The sequence below is a fragment of the Ips typographus genome, linkage group LG14 (genome assembly GCF_016097725.1).
Source record: "Ips typographus isolate SLU linkage group LG14, UJ_Ityp_2.0, whole genome shotgun sequence".
Taxonomy (NCBI): Eukaryota; Metazoa; Arthropoda; class Insecta; order Coleoptera; family Curculionidae; genus Ips; species Ips typographus.
In genome coordinates this window covers 5,519,807-5,543,503 of record NC_138435.1, presented here as the reverse complement: position 1 = coordinate 5,543,503, position 23,697 = coordinate 5,519,807, and the positions used below count along the sequence as shown (strand labels likewise).

Sequence of the window (23,697 nt, the reverse complement as noted above, 5' to 3'; positions counted from 1 at the left end):
TAGTCTAAACAATTAAGTATAAACAATAAAACATAACTTACAAGATACATATTTAAATAGGTTGACCAACCGTCACGCCCTCTCCCGCCAGGATATCACAACCTAGGAACTCACGGAACAAGCGACCATCCCGCGCACTTCGAAGTTGACGAGGAAAGTCAGTAGAGGGCGCCACCACCCGCGAACTGAGTAACGGGTGCTCTGGCGCACAGATAGGCTAGACGAAGCCGCGTAAGGCCGCCCTCCAGGAAGGAACAACAGATTCCAGGAGAACCACAAGGGAGACAACAAGAAGAGCGTAATAAAACATAAGTTACGATTGGTCACACGTTGTAAATAAAGCCATGGGGCATGTAGGTTATTTAGTTAAGTTAGGGTTAAGTGTCCGGCGCGAACACTCTTCAGAGGGGGGAGATGTCACGAATAACATAAGTTGCACTATGTTCCGTTACCTAGTCGGGCCCCGGTCTCCACCAGTGCACTGCCGAATCAGCAAGACCGGCAAATTGGGGTCATGAGATGAGTATTTAATCAGCGTCTCAAGCCATCGAAGATCACTGGTCTCTGGGTCGGTCTATCGAGCATCAGTCCGAACTTTCTAGTGCCCGGAGGGCTCGATACCTTCTTGGAAGTCCAGGCTGAAAAGACTAGAGTTCTTACGCAACCAAGAGGTGACCGTCCGAACTCTTGACCCTATCAGTACCTGAAGTAAGTCCTTTGGGCGTGTCGGTCATAGGGGCTCCCTGCTCGTATCGAGCGGGTTTCGCTTGGCGACACTTCAAGAGGGCTTGCAGTGCCTTAAGTAAATCCTTCGGGCGTGTCGAACATAGGGGTTCCCTGCTCGTATCGAGCGGGTTCCGCTTGGCGGCACATCAGAAGGCCTTACGCACACACACACACACACCCACACCCCTACACACCCCCTCGTAGAGAGTGTTCCATGTGCGTCCCGCCTGCAGCGGTACTGGCGGCCCTCTTAATCTGGGGGTAAGAATTAGTTAAGCGTTATCTTCAGAATAAAAATAAAGAAGACATACTTGAGCTACGATTGTTGTTTCTCTTCCTGCGCTACCCCCAAATCGTGACAATATTATTTAGCACTTTTTTTGTTAAGGAAACGCATTTTTTCTAATTACCAAGATAAACGTTTACAAACTTATATGTTTAAATACACCGTTGAAAAAGTAAAAATCAACAGAATTAAATCAACTAAAAATATATAGGGTATTCCACTTAAAAAAATATAACTTACTGTCATATGTCAGAAACTAAACGTAATAGACAAAAACTGACTACGCCATTGGATTCTACGTCAAAACTTCTACCGGAAACCGTTTTTCCTTTTTTGATAACTAATAGCAAATGAAATACAGAGGAGGTTCCAAAATGACCAATTTTCAAAAATCCCCCGTATCTTCGAAAAACAAAAGAAGTTTGCGCAGCCCACTCTTCGCCAGTCATCTCAGCTCGGAAAAAGAGATCGGAACACGTATGCTACTTTTTTTCTATCTCTTACCGTTTTCTCTGTACCCCGTAAAATCATCGAAAATGCAGCACCCTGTACAGGGTGTCGCAGACAAATGTGGCATGGTAAAGTGGTCTGTTTTTTAAGAGGTACACTCTATATTTTATTTAATTCTTGGATAGAAGTATTGATTATAAAAAAGGGTTGTAAAATGAATGACATAATGTAGAGCTCGAATCAGATGAGAAAAGGCCACCGCATCATCAATGACGCAGTTTTTAAAACTATTTCTTTCTCCTTCTACAGTTGCCGTCGCATTAGATATAATCAGAGGCGTCCTATTAAAATATTCCCGAAAATATATTGTTAAGCGGTCAAAAAGCCACTTGGCAACGTAGTACGGTTTTTACTTGGACACAATTAAAACAGATGCGGCAGCGGCCAGGGACATTTGGACCTTTTTATATGCTTTTACTAGCCGGCACTCTAAACGGTGTTGCCAAGTTTAAAAAAATGTAGTGGCGGACAGGGAGACTTAGGGGGTTAGGTTAGGTTCCGTTTTAGTCTGGTGTTTTGGTTGTATTGTTGATATTCGCAGTTGAAGTTCACATAGTGTTATGAATAAAAAACGTTATTTTGTCAAAATGTCTTTCAAAAAGGTTGGAAAGAAAGGTGTTATCATATACAGCCAAGGCCGTGAAATCGTCAGTAACGTCTTACAATTTATGAAGAAAGAAGCAGAAGGAGTTTCCATTCCTTTGAAAAACTTGTTGTCTTTTATTTTCTTTATTAAAAACGACGAAAATGTTTTATTTTACTGATAAAATAATAGCACGCCACTGACTGGCTGCAACAACTTGGAAAGTAACGAGAGCAGCAATATTTAAAGCGAGACGTACAGAGATCGTGACATCATCGTTTGATGACGCCTGTGGCCTTTTCTTAGCTGATTCGAGCTCTAGCATGCCCCGTTTTCGACAAAATTGCGACTAAAAATAAATGAAAATTTTTACATTCGAAAATGTATAGCAATAGAATAGTTAATATCTTAACTTTTCATGAACTATATAAAAATGTATTGTTATTGTAATTTTGTTTGCGTCAAAAAACTTTTTGGATATATCGAAAAGTAGTAGTCCATATGCACACAGTGGAGTAGTGAGTGTAAGTGAAATCAAAACTCAGAGTCGATCTCCACAAATATTTATTAAAAGGTTGTCAATTGCCTAACATGTTTCGGGTGTATTCAGACACCCATCTTCAGAGGCTGTAAGTTATACAGTGTGTTAATTAACTTATAAAACTAAGGATATGGAAGCCTACCTTAACTAGATCACTAGTCTGCTGACTGTCATTCTAAAAGGGGGGACAGCTGAACCCAAATGTACCAAGGTGGTTTTTTATTCTGCACGGGGGAAAAAACCTTGATCAAAAACCCAGTTCTGGTACAGAGGTGACAGGTTGCTCCGTTTTTTATTCTCGAAGGGGAAAAAAACTTAATCAAAACCCAGTGTTGATGTCAAAAAGTGAAGTTACTAGCTCGGTTTTTTTATTCTTTAAGGGGGAAAAAACTTAATCAAAACCCGAAGTTGAATGATGTAAAAACTGCATGTGTATCTGTAATAAAAAGCATGAGTAGAAATAGGATGTCCTGAAGGGATGTATATGTAATGGGGGGGGGCGGCAGATAAATTAAAGTCAAAAGATAAAATGAAAGGCAAGTCAAAAGGGGCTAAACTGTATATCTTACCTGAAGGAGACCAAATGGACACGAAAGGGACGTCACACAACAAAAAACCGCGGTGGACACTCACAAGTTCAACATTTAACAGATTAAAATGGGGTGACTATCCCTTTGTCACTGTGGAGGTGTGACCGTGCAGGGCAACATGGCTTGGGTGCAGCAGGACATGGAGTGGCCAAAATGGCTTCCAACCCACACCAAGGGCAGGTTGCAGGAAGCGGAAGTCTAGGGGGCAGCAACATATTGCCAAATTCGAAAAAACCAAAAAACCAAAAAAAACCAAATCCCCCAGAGAACTGAAAAGGTCAAAACCCCCAGAGCCGGACATGACAGACAGCTGACAGCAGACAATACATGTGTGATCGGTCCACTCATCAAAACAATACAGTGTAAACAAATAAAGTTAGGTTAAATTAGCACTTAACACTAATTATCCGACGGCCTAATTATAGGTTTTACAAATAAAGCAATGGTTAATCAACAAATGAAATGAAAAAAAACAAAATTAAAATTAGATTAACGTTAAGTAATGAGCAACCTTCAACCTGGGGACACAAAAGCACAGATTAAACACCGTTCTTGAGCATAGGCAACAGCAAACGTAAGTATCAAACAGTGGGAATTGATTAAGGGTAAATGGGGGTTGAAATCTAATGTAGGGGGACGGGAAAAGTGTCTGGGGAACTAGAAATTGAGGGATCTGAAGAAAGGAGTGGAGCTATGTCTAAGCTGGTCATTAAGGCAGACCACCTTATCGTTGGATGAAGCCTTGTGGATTTCAAGGACCTCCAGAAGGTCCAGCAGATTGCCTTTTCCACAGAAATGGAGGGGCTTAAAGCCCTCATCAACGTTGAAAGTATGGTTATTAAGGCGAAGGTGGCGTGAAAATAGTGATTTCATGTAGCTAGTGTTCAAATTTGGGTTGTTAATAAATTTTTCAAACTCTCTCTTGTGTTCATGTATTCGAGTTGCAAATTTTCTACCTGTTTGACCAACGTAGACAGCTTCACAGTTGGCCGTGCAGCAAGAGAGCTGGTAAACACCAGACTTATTAAGGAGCGGAGTTGGATCTTTGGAGTTGACAAGAAAACGGGATGCATAGTGTGATACTTTAAAGCAGATGGAAATGCCATAGGACTTGAACAGGGACTTGAAACCAAGAGAAAAAGGCCCCAAGTAAGGTATTGAGAAGTATCTAGTCTCAGTGTCATGCTCTCCAATGGTGAGCCTTTTGTTGACAAATTTCTTGAAGTGGTTGTAGTAGATTTTGTTAACTAAACTAGGAGGGAAACCATTGTTGGTAGCCACCGTTCTGATCCATGAAAGTTCCCTGTTAAAGCTGGGCTCCAGCAGGGGTATGCTAAACAATCTGTGGAAAAAGCAGTTCAAGGAGGCAGTCTTTTGAGAAAAAGGGTGATTAGAGGAGAAAGGAATGATACTATCTGTGCTAGTGGGTTTGTGGTATATTGAGAACTCAATCCTGTTGTCTACTCTGGAAATCAAAATGTCAAGAAAGGGCAGTGATTGTGAAGACTCTAGTTCCATAGTGAACGTAATAGAATTGTGCAAGGTATTAAGAAAGTCAAAGAATTGGTGGAGCTCAGGCAAAGTGCCATTAAAGATGCAAAAGATGTCATCTACATATCTCTTGTAAAAAAGAATTTTGGAGAATAAAGGGGATTTCTCAAGGGATGATTCAATGTTTGACATAAAGATTTCGGATAAGAGAGGAGAGAGAACAGAGCCCATTGCCAGACCGTCCTTTTGAGCGTAAAATCTGTCTTTAAATTGGAAAAAGTTTTGATCGATGACAAGTAAAACCAGGGCAATTATGTCATTAATGACAGGTGGAGCGAGATTACCGGGATGGGAGAGAATATTTTCTAGAACGGGGATGCATTGTGTGGGGGGTATACTGGGAAACAAACTGGACACGTCAAAAGAGACCATAAGCGCTGTAGATGGAATGTTAATGTCTTTGAGTAGACCGCAAAGTTCTGTAGAATTTTTAATGGCGTATTTACTCTTAAAGTTAGAAGTAAGTAAAATAAAGTTATTCAACCATTCCGCTAGGCGGTGACATGGTGAGCCACAAAAGGAGACCACAGGTCTGATTGGAGTGTTCAGCTTGTGGATTTTAGGTAGTCCATAGAGTTTAGGAACTGAAGGATTGACAGGGAGGAGTCTATATTTGTTGCAGTTCAAAGAAGAGAGGGTGGTTTGTGCTGTGTTGATAACTGATTTAAACTTGGAGAGGAATTTGTCAAGAGGGGATGTAGATAAAACCTGAAAAGAGGGAGTATTCAAGAAATCAAGAACCTTAGTGTCATACTGTTCCCTGTCCATCACCACCACACAGTTACCTTTGTCCGCCCTGGTCACTACCAGGTCATGGTCTTTAATTCTGCGGCGCAGAGACATGAGATTTTTGTTTAGATTTGAAGTAAGAGGAGTTTGTGTTTGTTCAGAGAGTTGCCGGTGGTATTTATTTAGATAAGAGGCACATGAGGAACGCAGAGCGCCCTGTGCTGTTTCAGGAAGACCTCTAGAGATGACATTTTCTATGTTTGCGGCAAGGGTCTGTAAGTCCAGTGCTCTCGGTTGAAAATTGTAGTTAAATTTCAAACCTAAGTTGAGAATCTCAAGATCAGAGTCGGATAGAGCAAAATTGGACAAGTTTAGTGTGCGGCGATGGAAAGGGAAGGTGGAGGGTTGGTGGGGTGGGATTCCGAAAGTACCATGAAAAATGTCATTGTCAAAAATGGGGTTGTCATCGTTGGTAGGTGAGTCAAGTGGAGGATGAGGGAGAGGAGTTGGGGGTGAACATGTAGTAAGGTTGTGGGGGGGGCTATCTATGAGGATCATTGGAGATGGGTGTCTAAGAGCAAAGGGGGGGGGGCAGTTTTGAGTGAGGTGTGAGAGTTTACCAATTAGGACACTGTGCTTTTTGTCGCCCATCTTTTGCATCTTTAATGGCACTTTGCCTGAGCTCCACCAATTCTTTGACTTTCTTAATACCTTGCACAATTCTATTACGTTCACTATGGAACTAGAGTCTTCACAATCACTGCCCTTTCTTGACATTTTGATTTCCAGAGTAGACAACAGGATTGAGTTCTCAATATACCACAAACCCACTAGCACAGATAGTATCATTCCTTTCTCCTCTAATCACCCTTTTTCTCAAAAGACTGCCTCCTTGAACTGCTTTTTCCACAGATTGTTTAGCATACCCCTGCTGGAGCCCAGCTTTAACAGGGAACTTTCATGGATCAGAACGGTGGCTACCAACAATGGTTTCCCTCCTAGTTTAGTTAACAAAATCTACTACAACCACTTCAAGAAATTTGTCAACAAAAGGCTCACAATCGGAGAGCATGACACTGAGACTAGATACTTCTCAATACCTTACTTGGGGCCTTTTTCTCTTGGTTTCAAGTCCCTGTTTAAGTCCTATGGCATTTCCATCTGCTTTAAAGTATCACACTCTGCATCCCGTTTTCTTGTCAACTCCAAAGATCCAACTCCGCTCCTTAATAAGTCTGGTGTTTACCAGCTCTCTTGCTGCACGGCCAACTGTGAAGCTGTCGACGTTGGTCAAACAGGTAGAAAATTTGCAACTCGAATACATGAACACAAGAGAGAGTTTGAAAAATTTATTAACAACCCAAATTTGAACACTAGCTACATGAAATCACTATTTTCACGCCACCTTCGCCTTAATAACCATACTTTCAACGTTGATGAGGGCTTTAAGCCCCTCCATTTCTGTGGAAAAGGCAATCTGCTGGACCTTCTGGAGGTCCTTGAAATCCACAAGGCTTCATCCAACGATAAGGTGGTCTGCCTTAATGACCAGCTTAGACATAGCTCCACTCCTTTCTTCAGATCCCTCAATTTCTAGTTCCCCAGACACTTTTCCCGTCCCCCTACATTAGATTTCAACCCCCATTTACCCTTAATCAATTCCCACTGTTTGATACTTACGTTTGCTGTTGCCTATGCTCAAGAACGGTGTTTAATCTGTGCTTTTGTGTCCCCCAGGTTGAAGGTTGCTCATTACTTAACGTTAATCTAATTTTAATTTTGTTTTTTTTCCTTTCATTTGTTGATTAACCATTGCTTTATTTGTAAAACCTATAATTAGGCCGTCGGATAATTAGTGTTAAGTGCTAATTTAACCTAACTTTATTTGTTTACACTATATTGTTTTGATGAGTGGACCGATCACACATGTATTGTCTGCTGTCAGCTGTCTGTCATGTCCGGCTCTGGGGGTTTTGACCTTTTCAGTTCTCTGGGGGATTTGGTTTTTTTTGGTTTTTTGGTTTTTTCGAATTTGGCAATATGTTGCTGCCCCCTAGACTTCCGCTTCCTGCAACCTGCCCTTGGTGTGGGTTGGAAGCCATTTTGGCCACTCCATGTGTGGGATTGCATGGGGGCAATCGATTGTTTTCTCGTAATTTATAAAATATGAACTTGTGGACTGTATCAACTTTATTGTTTGGCAGATAACAAAAACATTAGTAGTAAGTTACAAAATGGAGCACCACGTTTTGTTTACAAGTTAACTTCGAAAGGCAAAATCGTTCTCACTAATAAAAATAGATCGGTCGCGAGTCGCGGACGGCCAGACGCTTCGTCAGATTTACAATATTGTCAGTGTTGCCACGTAGGGCTCATTTTATTAGATTCTGACCTCAACATGCCGGCCCCCTTGAAAAGGCGAAGATCACTTTTCAAAACATTGCACAACCCGGGCAACGGACACAATTTTACAACAGGTCTTTTCACTTGTCCACTTGCTGTTTTCACCGTAGCTACTCGAGCAGCACCATCTGGACCAGTATGTACTGCAGTGACTCGACCAAGTGACCATTTTAGAGGAGGGATGTTGTCTTCTTTGACAAATACCATCTGTCCTGGATTTAACGATGAACTAGAGGCTTTCCACTTCGTCCGTGACTGCAATTCTGCAAGATAATCCTTGTGCCAACGACGCCAAAATTGTTGCACTAGCTGTTGAATCCTAGCATATATCTTCAATCTATTGGGAGGAGTATCTTCAAGATATCGTTGTGGTAGTGACGTCAGCTTTCGCCCGATCAAAAAGTGTGATGGGGTAAGAGGGTCAAGATCATCAGGATGGTCAGTTAAGGAAGTAAGAGGACGGGAGTTTAGTATAGCCTCTACTTGAACTAATATGGTATACAATTGTTCGTAAGTTAAGTGAGCGCTACCAACCACCCTTCGCAAGTGATATTTGCAAGATTTGACACCCGCTTCCCATAATCCGCCGAAGTGGGGAGCTCTTGGAGGTATAAAGTGCCACTGTATGTTTTGACAATTAAGATATTCTCTAATAGGGGAATCATTTAAAGACGTAAATATATCACGCAGTTCAGACAGCTCATTCGAGGCACCTACAAAATTTGTGCCATTGTCTGAATATATATCAGCAGGTAATCCACGTCTAGATGTAAATCTTTTCAAGCAATTTAAAAAAGCTTCTGATGATAAGTCAGTGGCTAACTCCAAATGTATTGCCTTTGTGGCAAAACAAATAAAAATACACATGTATGCTTTGATAAGAGTACGAGATCGAATTTTGTCTGTTTTGATAAAGTATGGACCAGCAAAATCTAGTCCAATTTTGTAAAATGGAAGAGAGGAACAAACTCTTTCTGACGGCAAATCCGCCATTTTTGGAACATATGAGGAAGAATTTATTTTGAAACAAGTTACACAATTTCTGATAACTGCTCTTACTGAACTAATTCCTCGGACAATCCAAAATTTATCCCTCAGACTAGTCAATACTACTCGAGGTGAAGCATGAAGTAATCGAATGTGTTCGAATTGTATTAATATCTTTGTTAAATGACTAGAATTTGATAATAATAAAGGATGTTTCTGTGAATATTCCAACTTTGAATGTCTTAAGCGACCTCCCACTCTGAGTAAACCATCATCCAAAAATGGGTCTAATGAAAGTATTTTACTCTTTGAATGCAATGGTAAGCCTTTCATTAAACTAGATATATCCTTTGGAAAATCGATACGCTGAGACAAACGAATAAGAACCCTTTCAGCATTATTAAGTTCTAAAGTAGTTAGAATACCATTAGAACGAGAGTTTATATTTTTACAGTTGTTTAAAAACCTAATGCAATAAGCAGTCACTCTTTTTAGACGAGTATAAGAAGAATATTTATTTATTAAATCAAATTCGTATACATTTTCGAAAAATGACAATGATTTGATTTGTTTTAAATCAGGTATGTTTTCGGATTTAATATTTAGTCCTTTAGGCCATTGATTTGGTTCTTTCAGAAGCCAGTCAGGTCCAGACCACCACATTTTATTGTTTTCTAACTCTTTGGGAGATAAACCTCTTGAAATTATGTCTGCGGGATTCTCCACAGATCTGACGTGTTTCCAACTAGAGACATCACTTTTATTTTGAATTAAAGATATTCGGTTGGCTACAAATGTTTTTAAACTAGCTGGTTGAGAAGACAACCAAGATAGAACTATGGAGGAATCTGTCCAATAATAGACGTGCTCTATATTCAAATTTAAACAATTTTTAATTTTATCAACAAGATTCACTAAAAGAACAGCGCCACACAACTCTAGTCTTGGTAGAGTAATTGTTTTTAGGGGAGCTACCCGAGATCTGGAACATAATAGATGTGAACAGTATTCACCGTCAAAATTTTGTGAAACGATATAAACACATGCACCATATGCCATATTTGACGCATCCGAAAAGCAGTGCAACCAAATTTTTTGAGTATTAATACTTAAAACATGTCTTGGAATTTTATTATTGATGTCTAATAACTGTTTATAAAATTTCTTGAAATAAATAAAAATACTTAATGGAACAGTTTCGTCCCAGCCCAATTTTTCTTTCCACAATTCTTGAAGCAACATTTTAGCCCTAACTACTACTGGCCCCATGAGACCTAAAGGGTCAAAAATTTGAGCGACGACAGACAAAATATATCTCTTTGTAATTCGATTTTGAATAGGTTCCTTTAAAGAAATAGAGTAACTTAAAGAGTCAGAGTTGGGTTCCCAAATTAAACCCAAAGTTTTAATTGTTTTATCATCCGATATAAAATACTGACACTGATGCTCTACTTCATCTTCAGACTCTAAAATGTCTTTGTTGTTTGAGGCCCATTTTCTAAGTTTAAACTGTGCAGATGCTAATATTTTAAAGAGATTTCTTTTAATGATCTTGACTTCTTCAACTGTAGAAGCCCCAGTGATCAGGTCATCAACATAAAAATCTTTGAGAATAATGTCACACTCTTTAGGATAAGCAAGTCGATTATCATAAGCTATTTGATGTAAAGATCTAATGGCAAGAAAGGCTGCCGAAGCCGTACCGTAAGTAACGGTATTTAAAACAAACTCCTTTAATTCCTCTTCCTTATTGAATCTCCAAAATATTTTTTGATAATTTCTATGATCATCTGCAATATCAACCATTCGATACATCTTTTCGACATCGGCAATTATAACATAGTTGTGACATCGAAATCGACACACTATGGAAAACAAATCATCCTGTATAGTAGGACCCACCTTTAGAACGTCGTTAAGTGATAATCCTGAATCAGATTTACACGAAGCATTGAAAACTACCCTACATTTGGTGGTTAAACGTGATGTTTTTACTACAGGATGATGTGGCATGTAATATTCTTTAGTTAGATTTGTATCTCTAGGTATTAATGACATATGATTTAAGTCAATGTATTCCTGCATAAAATTATTGTATTCTGTTCTTATTGCAGGGTTTTTATAAAGACGTTTTTCTAAGTTTAAGAATTGCTTTAAGGCAATTTCTCTAGAACTACCCAATTCTGATAAATTATCTCGAAAAGGAAGACAAACTTTAAATTTACCAGAAGATTCGCGAGTTGTTGTGTTTACGTAATAATTTTCACATTCTAGTTCTTCTTTGGTTTTCCTCCATTCGGGTAAACCATCTTCAATAATCCAAAATCTTTCAATCTTCTGATCTAAAGTTAACAAATTTACATTTAAATTACTAGTTTCCTTATTATTTGATAATAAATTAATCGGACCAGAAATTATCCAGCCTAAAACGGTTTTTTGTAGTATAGGCATGTCAGGTCCTAAAGATATTTGACCTACACCTAACAATGACCAAAATATACTAGCCCCTAATAGTAAGTCAACAGGCTTAGCTTTATTAAATTCCTGGTCAGCAAGTTTAATGTTTGGTGGAATTTTTATTAAATTCCAATCAAACGAAATGACAGGAAGGTCATCAGTGATTTTGTCAAGAATTAGAAAATTTAAATCTGTAAAGAAACCACCATTTGTTGAAAATAATCTAGAACTAGTCGAAAACTTGATATGAACTAAGTTTTGACTAATACCACTTACAGGTATATTTACCTTTCTTTTATTCAATCCAAGTTTATTGGCTAAATTGGTTGTGATATAATTGGACTGACTGCCCGAATCTAACAGAGCTCTACAGTGAACGGGGAGTCCTTTGTTATCATATAGGATAACAGTGGCAGTTGACAACAACACATAAATTTTAGAATTTTGATTAAATAAAACATTACTTGCGCCTAATTCTAAATTTTGATTTTCTTCTTGAGGTATAGAAGAATTGTTAATATGGGTCAAAGCACTAGCCTCTTTTTTATTTTGAATTTCAAAATGTAACAAAGTGTTATGACCTTTATTGCATTTTCTGCAATCTTCGCCTCTGCAATCTTTGTTTACATGACCAGCACGTAGACATTTAGAACAGAGATGAAGCTTTCTAATCTCACTTAATCTTGATTCAGGTGTGAGATTCAAAAACTTATGACAAAAGTATATGAGATGAGTTCCCTTACAAAAGTTACAAACCTTTAATCCGGTTTGTTGAGTAACATGAGAAAATTGAGGCTTTGATTTAACCTCATGAGGTGTCCTGCTTTTTTCATAAGTTACATTTGAATCAATAATTTCCAACGTTTGACAACGCTTAGTTAAAAATTTAATCAAGTCATCATAAGTGGGCAAATCGGTAGAATTTGAGAGAGAATTCTCCCAATCTCGTCTTGAATGTGGATCCAATTTTGACGAAACAATAAAAATTATAATTGAATCCCAACTAGATACTGGTTGTTGTAAACTTTCCAACGAACGCATATGTTTTTGTAACTCATCTAATAAGTTACGTAAACCTTCCCTACTTTCCCTTTTTAATTCGGAAATGTTAAAAATTGATTTTATGTGATTGTTAATTATTATTCTATTGTTTTGATAACGTTCACAAATGAGATTCCAAGCAATAATGTAATTTGCGTCACAAATCTGTAAAGACTGAATAGCTTGTAAAGCTTCATCCTTAAGGGCTGATAGTAAGTAATAAAATTTTTGAGTAGGGGTCAAAGTTGAGTTTCTATGAATGAGAGACTGAAATGTATCACGAAATTGGAGCCAACGACTCACATTACCATTAAAACTTGGTAGATTTAAAGGTGGAAGCTTTATATTAGATAAAGGATCCAATGTTGGAACAAAATTAGGTATATTTTGACTTGGTACATGCAATTCAGGATTTTTATTCATAATATTTTTTGCTTTGGCTACCGTGGAGTAGTACATAGCCTCAAACTCTTCTCGTTGAGTTTCATGATCCGAAGACTCTTCAAGGATAATTTCAAGTTGAGATTGACATAAGTCGAACTCATCCAAAGCGAATTCAATCTTTTGAAATCGAGTATTTAACTCTAAAAAACTACTATTCTCATCAAAGCTAGCTAAATAATTACTAAACCTTGTTAAACTGCTTTTTAGACTTTTTCTTTTTTGTTCAAGCCTTGTAACTTCCTCTTGATTAGACGCCATTATAAAGCAAATGCGAAAAATTACAAACTAGGACAAGTCTTAACGCGTCCTAACCAATCAAACACTGTCTGAACTGGTAATATGCGTACGTCAACAAATCGGATAAATATGACCTTGTTTATCACAAAGGCAAACAACAAATTTATTATTCAAGCAATAACCAACAAGTTTCAGTCTCATGCAAGACACGTTATAATACAAAAGCTTCCCAGTCTACAAAAAAACGGGATATCAATTTTGCCAAAACGAATAATAAACGAATGCAAATTTCTTTGTCATTAACCATTAAATTAACAACCAAATATTTTGAAATCTATCAACAAATCATATTAATTCAAGCATCGACTGGAAAACAATGATTTTTTAAGCAAAAAGGAAAGATCGAACTTACTAATCCATAGGCTTCGACGTACGGGTTCTCTGCGGCAAAGGCGGCGAGAAACGGCCATCAACCTTCAAACTAATTTTCTTCCAAACTGCGGAATATCAAATATATTCGGCTCGAATGACCAATGTGGGATTGCATGGGGGCAATCGATTGTTTTCTCGTAATTTATAAAATATGAACTTGTGGACTGTATCAACTTTATTGTTTGGAAGATAATAAAAACATTAGTAGTAAGTTACAAAATGGAGCACCACGTTTTGTTTACAAGTTAACTTCGAAAGGCAAAATCGTTCTCTCTGATAAAAATAGATCGGTCACGAGTCGCGGACGGCCAGACGCTTCGTCAGATTTACAATATTGTCAACGTTGCCACGTAGGGCTCGTTTTATTAGATTCTGACCTCAACAGGTAGGTTTTTAGTTTTTGGTTTGTTTATATTCTTTTTTGAGTCAGTTATTTTTTCCATGTATTTGTTTGTTGTGAAAATATTGATTTTTGTGTCGCAGTTGTAAAAGATTGCTTCGAGCATCTTCCTGAAGAGGTGAATGTTGTATTCTTCTATGTGGTGAACTGCAATCCGTTTTTCAGTCGCAGTTTCTACTCTTAATTTTTTGAGGTTGGTCCAAAGGTCTTCTTTAGTGTTGGCTGATATTTTAACTATTTTTTGGTTGGATGTTGGTATTTCTGCGTTTGATTTAATGCTAATTGAGTGTTCTATTACTTCAAAAGGGCCCTGGCACTCTTTTAGTTCTGGGTATCTTGCTTTGAACTGTTTTTGTATGCTTGTTTCCATGTCAGGGTCTTCCGGATTTATGATGACAACTTTAACAGTGGCTGATTCTGTTTCTAGTGGGTTTCCCGTTGTTATTTCAGTATTCTTGTATAATGTTTGTGTCCAAGTTTTGGTTTCTATTTGTTCAAAGTCTTGAATGTTTTTGCATTCTGGTAATGTTAGCACATTGTGTTCTAGGTTGTGTAGACATTTTTCACAAGAGTTTGTTTCAATTGTTTGTATATCTACGTCGTGGGTGAGCTTTTCCTCGACTTCATATTCGTTATTTCTAATCCAGTTCTTTATGCTATCTCGGTTGAAGTTTTCCGTTACTCTTTTCAGTCTGGTTCCTATTTCTTTTTTAGTATTATTATTTTCTGAGATTACTTTGTCCAAGTCTTTTACGTATTTCACTAGACTGTCTATAGTTTCCTTGATTTCCAACACTACGGAGTTTTGTTTTCTTTTGGCTGCTCTTGTTTCACTTCCTTGTCCGCTTATTGATGTGTCTGCTAGTTTTCTTTTCCTGTCTCTATCTGTATACGTACGTTGATCGTCCTGTGTGAGGTCGAAAACGGCGTTGTTTTTGTTTAGTGCCAGATTGTCTGGTAGTGAGCTTTTGCGCTTATGAGGCGGTATTATTTGTGACGTGTTTGCAGAAAAGTTCATCTTTTTAGTAGTTTGGAATGATGATAAAGGGGATGTTGTTGTGCTCTGTGTTAGCTCCTCAGAGTCAGACGTCAAAGAGCGATTTGCGACAGACGTTTGTTGGCTTTTCCCAGAATCCATACTGTTCTTCTCTGCCCGAATGGATTACCAATTTATGTCCGTGCAGTTTGTCCCTGCCCAGGTTATTGCCGCTAACGCACCGCCAGTAGGTCACCGGGCAACCAGGTACCAGACGCAGCGTCAGCAGGAAAATCAACAAACTTGGTTCGGCAAATGCTGGCTGATCAGAGATTTTTGCACCCCAACAGGGAAGAAGGAAAAGGCCCGAGTTGCCTCGGATCCTTTTTCAGTCTCTCCCGCGGTCTAATTGTCTAATTGTCTATATTATACCTATATTGTTTTTGCTATTTTTCACTAGTTTCCCACTTACACAGCGTATTTTCGCGGAGCACCACTAAAACACGTCCGGTTCGCACGCCGTGCCTGTCGGAACTCCCTGTGATACTATGATTAGTTTTGGATTAATTTAAATCTGAATGTCATATGCGCTGGCTTGCTAGACTAGTGAATTCAAAATTGCCGCCCTCTGACGGGGTGGAAGGAGTTCTCACTACAATCTAAAGATACCTCATTATGAGTCCTATAAACGTACCAAAAGGAATTTTGTCACATTATAATTATTATTAGGAATAGTATTATTGAACGCGCTTATATGTAGATCGTAGATGTGGCAACGCTGCAAAACCTGATATACACCATACAGGGTAGGTAAGAAGCCTGTTTGTTGGTTTTGTTGTTGATTGTGCAGATGTTAAGCGTTAAGTAGATATATGTGGAATTATAGATATAAAAGTAGAATGCTGGAAATAAAGGTATGCAAATATGTTGTTCTAAAATGTCCTGTGGATAGTGAAAGAACGAAGTAACTGCTCACAATGTTTATTTAACACATTTTAAGTGAAGAAAAAAATAAGTCCGGCGCCACTGACCGATCGGATATCTTCGGCTCCGGCTTGCTGCCTTCACACCAGTTGGCAATTTCATACCTAACCTAAATAAACTCTGCTGATGCATCATTTGAATACATTGCTTCAAATTTTTCTAGTCTGACATTTTTAAGGGTGGTTCAACTAACAAATTGGGCCTATTTCACAGATCTGTATCCTGTATATGCTGAATACTTCACTAATTTGCCATGTCGATGAGAAAATACAACTTTTATGAAGAAATTGACCTAAGCCAAGAACAAATTACCCACTAAGAAGACAACAAATTAATCAGGTTGAAGAGTGAAATTGTGTGCAATGGGTTCAACTACTTACATTAGAAAAATGAATAAAAAAGCAAGTTTTAAGGTAAGTAATGAAAACCAATGCAGTTTTCATTATTGTTTTATTTTTAAAAATGAACATTATACACTTTAGTAAACTGCATTGCTCAACTTTGAGTTAATATGTATTATACAGTGTTTTTGTAAAGTAGGTACTGCATAAATTTGATGAAATGGAACTTACTGAAGCCTAGTTTATAAAACAAAATTTAATTTTAGTAATAGTATTGTTACGGTTTGGGCCTACTATGCTCGATACTCCATGAAACCAATGCGCCGCAATATCTGGCCGGGCGCGTATTAAAGTAGGCCACACTTAGGAAGCGGCATACCTGGAAGAATCGAGGCAAATCACGAAGCGTTTCGCGGTCATTCTAGAACGTGGTTTGCGAATATAAAAGAAGCGGCGTTGACGACGGCGTAGTTAGTTAGTAGTGTAGCAGTGGAGTAGTGAATTTGGGAACGCGGTTAAGTTTAAATAGTGGAATAATTGTGGAGTTGTAGTAGTGTTTTTAGTAGCTGTGTTAATTATTGTACGGAGTGTTTTGAAGTGTAAATAAATTTATTAATCGTTGAGTTAAATTGACTTTGTGTGAACCCACGGGAAAATCGTAACAATTGGTGTCAGAAGTGCGATCAGACTTTAGTGCGACGCGAATTGTAACTAAACTTCGGGTTAGAGACTTGTGTTCAGAACCGGACTAGAGATTTTCGGAACAGTGGTGTGTTAAATTTATTTTATGCCAATAACAAGACGTCAAAGTGCAAACATGGAGGCCCAATTTGCAGCTATTATGGCAATGCTTAAACAAGACAAGGAAGAACGACAACAAGAACAAGAAAGGATTCGACAACAAGACAAAGAAGAACGAGAAAGGATTCGACAACAAGACAAGGAAGAACAAGAAAGGATTCGACAACAAGAGAAGGAAGAACAAGAAAGGATTCGACAACAAGAGAAGGAAGAACAAGAAAAGATTCGACAACAAGATATGGAAATGCGTCAAGAAGATAGAGAGCGTAACGTAGAAATATTGAACGCTCTAGCGGGGACCAAAACAGAAATCCAAGAGTATGTAACCCATAGTCTCAAAAAGATGGAGTGTGATGTCCAGGTAAAATTAGACGATGTTCGGGAGGACATTAATAAAATTCAGGTTGATGTTCGGGACATTCATAAAAATCAGAATGATGTTGAGATAAAGCTACGCGACTTAGAGCAGAAAATTGACAGCAGAGGAGTCAGCTCTACAGTGTTCACCGGAAACGGGCTCAACAAGATCAAGCCTCCCACATACGATGGTCAAACTTCATGGGCAACGTACCAACTCCAATTTGAGGCCGCTGCAAATGCAAATGGATGGAGTAACGAGGAAATGGCTGTAGCACTAATAGTGGCATTACGAGGACCTGCATTGAAGCTGTTACAGACTCTGCCTATCGCCCAACGAAGCAACTATGAAGCATTAGTAGCTGCATTAGAACGTCGTTATGGGGATCAACATAAGAAAGGACTGTATCGAACGCAATTAATGGCAAGACAGCAGAAAACTGGTGAAAATCTAGAAGAGTTTGAAACCGAAATTCGTCGCCTTGTGCATCTGGCTTACCCAGCCGTCCCGGATGAAATCCAAGAAGAACTTGTGGCACAGTATTTTGTAGATGGGATTCGAGATCTGGAGGTAAAGAAATGGCTGAAGATGTTCAAAGGGAGCAACAACAGCGAATTACTGATTCGAGCGCTGGAAATTGAAGCTGCGTGCAATGATTTAAAGCCAGAGCCTATTCAAGAGGAAAGAGAACCGCCAGCCAATCATGTTGCTACATCAATAAATAAAATTGAATCAATGTCAGTCCAGACAGTTAGAACGGTCACGTCCGATCACGAGAGTGGAGTGTTATCGATGCGGACGTACGGGACACATTAGAAGGAATTGCAGACAGCGGTCTTGTTCTCCAAACCCACAGTGTCGACGAAATCAGGACATCAGAACAAATCACCGGAACTCCTCTGCTAAAAGAAACATTACATGTTATATTTGTGGACGTAAAGGACATTACCAATGGAATTGCAGACAGCAGTCTCGTTTACCGACCCCGCAGAACTGGCGTAACCAGGAGCAGGAAATGAAGAATCCGGAAAGACATTTACCGCGATATGTAGAGGATCGTCAAGCTTTGGATAGTGACTTAAGGTATCGGAAAGGACAAATTCATAATGGTTGGAGGATTGGTCAAATCGCGAAGGTGACAGATAAAGAGGCTACAAAAAGAATGAAGAGCAGCGTTTCTAAGGAAGACATAATAAAAGGGCAGCGCTCAGACTCTGATTTGAAAGTAATCAGAAGATGGTTGGAGAAGGATTTGAAACCGGATTGGCAACAGATTTCCAGATATGGACCAACAGTAAGGGGTTACTGGTTGCAGTGGAATTCGCTTCGACTGCGAGATGACTTAATTACTCGCAAATGGGAAAGTCCAGACGGAAAACGCTTTGTTTACCAAACAATAGTGCCCAATTCCTGCAAAGAGAATGTGCTGCGAGAACTACATGACAGTCGAGGAGGAAGACACTTTGGAGTAAACCAGACTTTGGCTAGAATAAGGGATCGATTTTACTGGATTAACTTCAGAAAGGACGTTGAGGAATGGTGTAAACGGTGTGACCAGTGTTCGTTACAGAAGGGATCCAGCACAATTCGGGAACTTGAGAGAGAGAAGATGAAACCAAACAACGACCGTATGAAGATGACACTGGACCACAGACCAACTGGTGGCAATTATAAGGAAGGTGATGCTGTGTGGATGTTTCAACCCAGGAGGAGCAAAGGATTAAGTCAAAGATGGCAACGACACTGGGAGGGACCTTACAATGTGGTAAAAAGGTTAAACGACGTCACATACAGAGTCCAACGCAGCCCCAAAGGCAAGATGAAAATTGTCCATCTGGACAGACTCAAGAAATACCAGGGACTAGATGAAGCGGATCGGGACGATCAGCTTTAAGAGGGGGGCAGTGTTACGGTTTGGGCCTACTATGCTCGATACTCCATGAAACCAATGCGCCGCAATATCTGGCCGGGCGCGTATTAAAGTAGGCCACACTTAGGAAGCGGCATACCTGGAAGAATCGAGGCAAATCACGAAGCGTTTCGCGGTCATTCTAGAACGTGGTTTGCGAATATAAAAGAAGCGGCGTTGACGACGGCGTAGTTAGTTAGTAGTGTAGCAGTGGAGTAGTGAATTTGGGAACGCGGTTAAGTTTAAATAGTGGAATAATTGTGGAGTTGTAGTAGTGTTTTTAGTAGCTGTGTTAATTATTGTACGGAGTGTTTTGAAGTGTAAATAAATTTATTAATCGTTGAGTTAAATTGACTTTGTGTGAACCCACGGGAAAATCGTAACAGTATTAATATTAGTACTAAGAATAGCACCAATGCTTATGATGGAAGGAGTTTATAAAAAAAGTAATTTAAATTTAGAATTAGTAATAACTGTTTTCACTTTAAAAACCTAAATTTTTTATGGCTAATGCTAAAATTAAATCTTTTTGCCTTTTTCGGACCTGCAGTATGGTCAACCCGGCAATGGCAGATGAATTATCACAAAAATTTTTGTTCTTACATGATTTTATTAACTTTTTGTTTTGGGTTCCGGCTTAAAGAAAAAGGATTGCAGTTACAAGCTACAACTTTTTATTTAATATTTACTATTTATGTACTGGCACCAGTCTATATGTCATGTAATAACCTCCATAAACTTATCATTTATAACCTTCCATTTTTACAGTGAATATTAATACTTAAACTAAATTTTGTTCTATGAAGTTGGCTTTACTTTTTGCAAAAACACTTGGAAGCTTATTTTTATAGTTTTGGATTCTATAAACAATTCTTAACATATTTCATGCAACATACTCCGTAATGATATTGTCCCGATCTAATTTTTAGTCGTAACGCGGGGACGTGTAGGCTGGAGTCGTAGTCAAGTTAAACTCAAAGATTGGATAACAAAAACAACAACGTTTATTCATAGAGAAACTAATAAAGAAAGATTAAATGAAAACTGAATTTATAAAAAGCATTGTCAGACATAAGTTGGTTCAATTCAAATTATCTTGTACTTACATGATAATTAATTCACAAACCATTTTGGACGAGGGTAAGTGTCAGGGTAGAGTTCCCATAACTTTCGCGACCGAACCGTTTAGTTTCGCGGATAATTTCTAACTAACTTCTTTCCAAATTTCTCGGCTATTTATTGTAAGGTATTGCGATCCCTTAGTCAGTTCAATTTCTTAATTGCTTGTCTAAGCACTTGGATCATTATCCGAACAATTGATGACTTATTGCTGACTGGCGATTGCAACACCTTAGCTAGCTTCCGTTCTAAAAGGTTCAATTGCTTACTCTTCAATTTGAGTGGTCAACGACTTGTTTCGGTCAGTGGCCGATTATTTGCTGACTAAGTAATTAACGTATTGGTAGTAGGTAGTATTAAATTAATTAACGAGAATCTACTTGTGACACATTCCCCCGGCCGATAAAAGGTAGTCCCTAGCTTTTCACAATATTAATTATTTTGACAGAAAGTTCACTAGGCAAATCTTCTAAACAAAATTAATTAAATTAATGATACTTTCAAGTTTTTAATTATGGTGGCAATGTAACAGAAATTTGACACCACAAATCTTAATCTTATAGCAAAGGAAAAAAGAAAAAAAAAAGAGAAAATGATAATATAGAACAAAGTGGTAATATAAAAATATCCTTAATGGATTTTCCCCCTTATTACAACAACACAAACAAAATTTATCGTAGTTACATTTAAACACTAACCAACAAAGTATAACCCCTAGTTTTTCACAGAATTTAAATAAAAAATAAATCATAAAATTTAATATCTATGGGCTCCAGTTCCAATAGGTGGATATTTTGAAATTATTCCTATCATATACGTCAATTAGAAAATATAAAATTTCTGTCACAATTCTGCATTCATAATGAAAAGAAAAAGGAAACATATTATTACAATAAAAAAATAAAAATAAATGGTTTTTGTTGCCTTCTTACTTCTATAATATATATTAAAAAAAACTTAGTGGTTCTATGCGTTAACACTGAGGCGGGAGACTTTTCACTCGCGATTCACTAATATTCCGCGCACTATTGTTTGTTCGGGGATTCTATCTTCTTTTCGCGGCACTTCATTGCACTAAACGCGGATTTTGAAGACTGCACTAAACGAAGATTTCTAAACCAGTTCAGCAGGTCTTTCTCAGCAGATCTTGAAAGGTTTTGTGCAGATCACTGTTGGTCCGTCCACTTTGTGTGTTCGTCCAAATTGTTGTTTTTAGCTGTATCATTCAATCCAATCATAGTTTCATAATGTTGTCAGTGCTAATTAACAATCCTTTTTATCGCAATATTTATCAGTAATATTTTGTCAATTTACCGTTTTTCGAACGTCTCACTTTGTTTGCTCGATCGTGCCTCGGATCGACAATAAAAAATACCTTTAAGGAATGTCACCTTTCCGAAGGTTCTGAGAGGAGCTATCGTGGTCGGTTCGCGTCTTCGATCACACCATTATTCGCTTGGTTTACCGCATATTCGTTATAACGCCGTGAGTGACTGATATTAATCCACATCACCACGTAATCATCAGCATCAGGGAGGCCTCCACGAATTGGACCACATTTAACCAAGGGTAAGGGTTTTCTTAAAGGTCGCGCGATACGATACGTCCACTAATCTCTCTCACGAGCCGAGAAAACAAAGTTAACTAACTAATAAGCCAAAGCACAACACTGACGCTTTCCTCTAATTGCAACTTGAATGCAACATTTGTTACTGGCAATAATGGTACCCCAAGTTGCTTCACCACTCGATTATAAAACTCCTCAGATATAGCCGAAATCTCACTACCTCAGTCGATTAAAATCTGATCCCACTTGAGCATCAAAAAATAAATAAAAGTCAGATGTATATTTATCATTGAAATGCGTAATTAGTAATTAGAGTAACATACCAGGTGTCCAAGAGCACCCTGGACAAAGGAGATTAACATGGGAAAATGATTTTGTGCCTGTACGGTTCATTTAATGGAAAAACGCTGTAGATAAAAGTTGTAGAGCACATTTTCATCAACTTCTAATTTTTTCAATACCGTAGATTTGACCATTAAGACGAAAAACGGATCTAAAATTCGGAAATTTTAAATCTCGCGCCAAGCGGTCGTTAAGGAAAGTTTATATCCGGCCGTGCTACCAACCTTTCAAAATCATAAGAAATCGCTAATCAAAACATTCAAAACAAGTTTATTTAGTAATAATTTTGAGTTACTACCCTCATAATGCAAAGAAAATAAAAAAAATCGTAATAAAAATCAGTAGCCACAGCCCAAAAATCTGGTAAGTTGCGTTTATAACCTCATTCAATGTCTCTACTCAACTTATTTACATTGTAGCAAAATTCTTTAAGAAAACACTGGTTTTGCTTGCAAATATTTAATGAGGATTACCGAATCACCTATCTCAAGCCTCTTCATAACACTACCAAACGATTTAAAGTGATAAAAACAGTGGACTAGGAAGGCCTGCAGATGTTTGAAGATAAGTTGCTTTACTATACAGGAAACACAAAAGAGGGCAAATACTTCCCTCAAAAGTGATGCAATTTAGTGACCTATGTGACTGCTAGTTTTATTGTATCCTTCTGTTTTGTAGTGTTATCAGCACACCATAGTGTTGAAGTGGTTTTACATTGTATGATGTTAATAAAAAGGCATTTTTTATAACTGATTGTCAATGTTTTTTCCCTAGTTCTACAGGGTAAGGTAAGTACTGATATTTAATTAGCTCTATTAACCAACCAAAACTACTCTCCTAGTAGACTCTAAGTCTACTAACCAAAAATAGTTTATTGGCAAGTAATGTGTAACTCGAGTTCACATTTGATTAATAAAGGTATGTCCTGTGAAATGACGTATTGAATTAGAAGCAAGTTGTTTCTCTTTAGAGACTTTCAATCACTACATTTCACCTACCTTTGCTAATTTGGAACTCCACTATTATCCAAACAAACATTAGGTTAGTAAGACAAAGTTGTTTTTACCATAGCTTGTATGGTGGAAAATCTGTGGAACAATCACTGTTTATGTGGTAAGACCAGTTTTCTTTGTACCTAAGCTTTTCACTTCAAGTAAATGTATACTACCTTACCTACCGTATCTTGAACTGTGAATAAATAATAAATACAAATGTTCAGTGTACAAAGTTTTATTTGGAACAATTGAGTGTGTGGAACAAAGAACACAATTATAATGTTAATTCCTAAACCTAGAATAGAACAGCTTATGTAGATAGCTCAATTGAAAAGTTGGTTTTTTGAAAATACCTACCCATATACAAAAACTTTTGTCACCTGACTGA

General features: G+C 38.1%; 1 long non-coding RNA gene across 2 annotated transcripts in view; it reads right to left on the bottom strand.

The window, feature by feature from the left end:
• Positions 1 to 415: 415 nt before the first annotated feature.
• Positions 416 to 23,697, bottom strand: part of LOC145737507 (uncharacterized) — a 72,308-nt gene continuing 49,026 nt past the window's right edge. For both annotated transcript variants that reach the window (XR_014180404.1, XR_014180405.1), the window contains exons 6-7: positions 704 to 981; positions 416 to 638 (exon numbers count right to left, since the gene is read on the bottom strand). This is a non-coding gene — a long non-coding RNA (uncharacterized LOC145737507). The remainder of the gene's footprint in view (positions 639 to 703; positions 982 to 23,697) is intronic.